This window comes from Brachycentrus maculatus, unplaced genomic scaffold (genome assembly GCF_059751285.1).
Source record: "Brachycentrus maculatus isolate JH-2025_06_01 unplaced genomic scaffold, ASM5975128v1 h1tg002136l, whole genome shotgun sequence".
Lineage (NCBI taxonomy): Eukaryota > Metazoa > Arthropoda > Insecta > Trichoptera > Brachycentridae > Brachycentrus > Brachycentrus maculatus.
The window spans coordinates 18,726-24,386 of record NW_028282659.1 but is presented as its reverse complement, the minus strand read 5'-3'; the positions used below and the strand labels follow the sequence as shown (position 1 = coordinate 24,386).

The 5,661-nt window shown below is 41.6% G+C and overlaps 1 pseudogene; it reads left to right on the top strand.

Annotated features, from left to right (window-relative positions):
* Positions 1-3,883: 3,883 nt before the first annotated feature.
* Positions 3,884-5,661, top strand: LOC148298358 (pre-mRNA-splicing factor ATP-dependent RNA helicase PRP16-like; annotated as a pseudogene).

The following is a 5,661-nucleotide window of genomic DNA, read 5'->3' as shown; positions in this document are numbered from 1 at the left end:
AATCCCTAACGAGCTTGCGACAACTGCGAAAGCTCTGGATGTGGTGTTTCGAACAACTTCATCTTTATGATCAATGTCAGGCCTCATAGTCTTTATCATTGTGGGCAACCCCGCTGCCTTCGCTAAATTGCTAATGATTTCCCTCCCTTATATCCTCGCGTAATAGTCCTCGTCAATGAGAAGGGGCTCGATGACATGCAAAATTTTATGTACATACGGGCGGACTAGGTCATCGAGCTTATATAGTATTCTGTCGATTACCTTCACCAAGAGATGGCGCTGCTGAGGGTCGAGCGTATCAGACATGAGTAGTGGCAGAATATGGTTGAAAAGGGCCCCTGCTCCAAACTATACAGCATTGATGGTGATTTGTCTGAGGGCTATTTTGCGAATGTGCGGGTTACCATCCTTTATTTTGAGCAGGAGGGCTAGTATCTTCCTTTATTTCTGCTACTCGAGAGTGAGCTCGCTCTCATTTACGTTTTCGAGCAAGGGCGCAAAATACTTATACTATTCCGGCTTAATTGGAGGCAGATCCGATGTCCCTTCAGCTTTTTACCCTCTCAGGTTGGTCTCTACATCAGGGATTTGGTAATCTGAACTGGCTCCGGTGTTATAGTAATTATCTCGGACTTTTTCTGGCTTGTAGGCCTCCGGCTGTTTCACGATCTCGTATCCATCCTCTTCTCCGGGCAGCAGCATATCCAACTCTTCGTCGGTATATGGCTGGTTGCGCTATTGTAACTATTTCTACTATCGCAGCTGTTGCAGCTTTGAAGGAGCAATTCGCATGATGTCTGGTGTTTTCAGGTTATTTGGGGTGGGAGTAGCCCCTGGGTAGAGAGGAGTCTGGCCTGCCTGAAGAGGAGTTTTATCATCCCATTTTCTGGGAGTTTCTCCCGGCCTCATCGGAGTCGATGAGAAGCGAGAAGGAGTCTGATCAATTCGAGGGGTTTGATCAGCCACTCTCCGGGGTCCATCCGCATTCTGATCCTGGTTGAGGAGGGGAGTCGCATCCCAACGAGACCTTCTTGGAGTGTTTTCGACTCCTTTGGTCGACTGGTTACTCGTCTTATCCATTCTATTGATTATATTTATAAGAGTATGATCGATATGCTGCATTACTATTATGAATATTCTCTTTTATCCGGCACGACTCTTATAAATATTCTCAGCACAATCTACGTGCAGCATCTCCTGACTTGCCTACATAAATATCAGACTTCTTTGGCAGTCGTAAAGTGCTCTTAAATATTTTGGTAATCTTAGTCTATTAATTAAATTCATAATATGATCTATCAATCAATCACTGTAGTATTGCAGACATTCCTAAAATAACTTCATATCCCCCTATATATCTATATGCCTTTGCATGGATTCCTCGCCTAAACATATGCATGCACGCAAGGTCTTATAGTAGCCATTAAATTTATTAATTGCCAACAAATGCGCTTTATTTGCAACTACTGAATAAAGGCTGATATTATCAGTATATTTCGATGATAAATTTATGGATAATTCGTAAAAATATGCACGTATGTTTAAATGTCAAATGTTGAGACGAGTACCGAAAACCCTGTCCCAAAAAGTAGTCGTAACTCCGAATCCTTTATTCATGTTTCGATAATGATGCTTCAAATGGTTTCTCCTGAGGTCCGAGATAATGGGGATGTCGAATTGAGGCCCAAAATGAAAGTAATAGTGAAGGCAGTCGTAGAGTATCATGGTCAAATGCATGCCCATCAGCAAGTGCAACACACTCACATTATCGATTCGCAGAATTAGTGTATAGCCTCCAAACATGGCGACTTAGTATAGTAGATTTTTCGAAATGCCGAGTGCTAGTTTATTCTTGAAATTCGGGAAGGCATGATGCAGATAGTGGCCATTCAGTATTTCGTCGTTTGTGGACAGATCCCGATGCAACACAACCCGATGGAAGTAGTACTAAATGACAGTCCACTTCATGATCCCAAACATGAAGAATAAGACATGAGACCCTGTGCAAAAGAGTAATTGGTTTTCGAGCAGATAGCCCATACAACTCAATAAAACGAGAGTGAAGACTGCAAAAGAAACCCAAAACCTATCAAGATACCAAATCTATGACAATTTCCCTTCTGTGAACTTGAGCTGGCTGATGTTACTGAAATATTTCGGAATTGTCACGAATGCTTATATTTCTTCAGGCGATAGTTTCCTCAATTGGTTCAGAATCCCATAATTGAAGTCCAGAGATTTCAGTACTTTTTCGTGGAGGACCACTGTTTTTTAATGTGAAACTCTCTCATATAATTATTTTCCAGCCCCACTTATCTGTGTTTTCCCAATTGCCAGATTAAGCATCATCAATTCTGCATTTGGCGAGTGGCCCTGTTTATTGAATGACTCGCTCATGTTCTTCATGCTAAATGTTTCAAGGACCTTATTGGATCCTGGGTGTCTGAAATCTGAAACATCCAGGACAAGCTCTTCGTAAAGCAAAATATTGGCATGCTTAAAGTCTGCGGATGAGATATCCAACAAGGGCAGCGACTCATACGATGGTATTGAATTCCGAATCATCCGAACCTGGCCAAATGATTTATATAAAGTTTATAAGGATCTCCAAATGCTTGCTATTCAAGAATTTGCGACGGCGCAAATATCAATATTTAGCGAAGAGTTATACAAATGAAGGCTCTATTGAAGACAAACTTAAAAAGGCAACGAAAAAAACATCCTCCCAAACCTGTGTACCAGATAAATTGTTCAAAATTAATTATATAAGAGATGAAGCAAAATTATTCGGAAGTGCGGAAAGGATAAAAAGAGCGATATTCACAGCAAAGATACCATCAATCGTAAGTCAGGAACAAAGATGCCTCGAGGGAAAGATCGCGGAATGATGTCAAGTCCAAGCATTCTGTTTCATCCATAAAATCGAACAAGTCAGGGCCAGTCATCTTCGGTGGGAATGTCTTGCTGAAGAAGAACAACAAGCCTGAAGAGCAATCGTCAGAAATCCTATCCAAAGCAGAGTATAAGAAGCCTCCAACCAAAAACAAGAACATGAAGAGCTTTGACTACGAGGATGAGTACGCTGCCTGGGGGTGGAAGGAGGATGAGAAGGTCAATGAGGAAGACTGGTACAACATGGAAGAAGGAATGACCTATGATGAAGAGAACTAGAAGAAGAAGCTCTATGAAACTGAACGCACCAAGAACATGGAGCACGAACTATCACAGAGGATGTCCAAGAGCCAACCCCGCAGCAATCTATAGCAAAAACATAAAAATGAAGAGCACACCAAGTGGTAGGAAAACCAGCTCATAAATTCAGGCATTTTTCGATTAGCTTCGGCCAACTATAACATGGAGTAAAACGAAGAAAATAGAGTTATTCTGATGGTGCATGATTTCAAGCCGCCATTTTTAGACGGGAACACCAAATTCTCCACTCAGATATAAACTATCCAATGCGTGAAAGACTCCAATAGTGACATGGCTCTTCTGGCAAAAAAGGGATCAACTGTCGTGAAGGAGCTTCGCGAAAAAAAAGAAAGACGCAGAATGCAGCAAAACTAATAGAAAAGCAACAAACGGCTTCAAACTTTATTCGATAAGAATGAGGAAAAGTAAGATAAGAAATAAGTAAAAGAAGGCAATTAATAGTTCGATTATAAGTAGTCATCCAAGTTTGCAAGTTTCCTCTCCGGGCCCAAGTTTGGAGCAGTAAGTGAGTTCGCTCGAAATAAGACTCTCAAGCAACAGAGATAGTTTCTGCCTGTATTCGAAGTGCGGGACGACCTCAGAAGAATTATTAGGTAAAATAAAGTAGTCATTATAGTCGGATAAACCGGCAGCGGTAAAACTACTCAATTAACTCAGTATCTCATGGAAGATGGGTATTGGAAATACGGAATTATCGGTTGCACTCAGCCGAGGAGAGTCGCAGCAGTGTCAGTGGCAAAGAGAGTCGCGGAGGAAGTCGGCTGCGAGTTGGGAGACTTGGTGGGATACTCGATCCGGTTCGAAGATATAACATCGAGCAAGACGATCATAAAGTACATGACAGATGGAGTTCTGCTGAGAGAAAGCTTGAATGACGGAGATCTTGACACTTATAGTTCCATCATCATGGACTAGGCCCATGAGAGAAGTTTAAACACTGATGTGTTGTTTGGAATCTTAAAGAAAGTCGCTGAACGAAGGCGCGATATCAAAATTATTATCACATCTGCAACGATGAATGCTGAGAAATTCTCACAATTCTTTGGTAATGCTCCCATATTTGAAATTCCTGGTAGGACCTTTCCAGTGCAAAAGTATTTTGAAAAGACTGCTGTGAACGATTATGTTGATGCAGCTGTCAAAAAGGCGTTGGCAATACATATTCGACAGCCGCCTGGAGATATCCTCATATTTATGACAGGCCAGGAAGATATTTAGGGGACTTGCACACTCATTGATGAAAAATTAGCCTAGTTAGAGAATGCCCCTAAAATGTTAATTCTTCCCATTTACTCTCAGCTGAGGACATAAGAACAAGCCAAGATATTCGAGAGCTCAGAGTTCAGAAAATGCATCGTTGCAACCAATATTGCAGAAACGTCTCTAACTTTAGACGGTGTGAAGTATGTCATCGATACCGGGTTTTGTAAGCTCAAAGTCTATAATCCGAAAATCGGTATGGATGCCCTGCAAATTACTCCAATTTCACAAGCTAATGCCAACCAAAGGGCCGGTAGGGCTGGGAGAACAGGGCCAGGACAATGCTATCGGTTATACAGCGCAAATATATTTAGGGAATAATTTTTCGAAAACAACATCCCCGAAATTCAGAGAACTAATCTCAGCAATGTGGTATTGCTGCTGAAAAGTTTAAACATATAAAACCTTCTGTAATTTAACTTCATGGACCCTCCACCTCAAGACACTATTCTCAATTCGATGTATCAGCTGTGGATTTTGGGAGCTCTGGACAATTTAGGGCACTTGACTCATCTTGGTCGACAGATGGCAGAGTTTCCAGTTGATCCTCCTTTATCTAAGATGATCATAGTGTCGAATTCTATTGGGTGCGTTAGAGAAATTATTACGATTGTGTCAATGCTTTCAGTACCCAGCATATTCTATAAGCCGAAAGAGCAAATTCAAGAGGCTGAAGCAGCTCGTGAAAAATTGCTCATTCCTGAGAGCGATCATCTCACTTACCTAAACATTTACGAACAATGGTAGAAACATTCCTATTCTGCATAATGGGCAGTCGCACACTTCCTCCAACCGAAGTCTCTCAGGAAAGTGCAATAAATTCGAGCCCAACTCAACGACATCGGAATTGAACTAGGCTTCAAGGCATAGAGCACTTGTGGATATGACTATGATATGGTCCGCAAGGTCATTTGTTCAGGCTATTTCATAAATGCAGCAAAAGTAAAGGGAATTGGAGATTATGTAAATATGCGAACTGGTGTCCCATGCAGCCTGCATATGAGTAGTGCTTTGCTTTGCCTTGGGTATATTCCTGAGTATGTCGTCTATCATGAGCTGGTGATGACTTCGAAATAATATATGAGCTGTGTCACAACTGTCGATCCGCATTGGTTGGCAGAATTAGGACCCATGTTCTTCTCAATAAAGGGGGATTTTTCAGGGAACAAAAGCAAGGCAGAATTATAG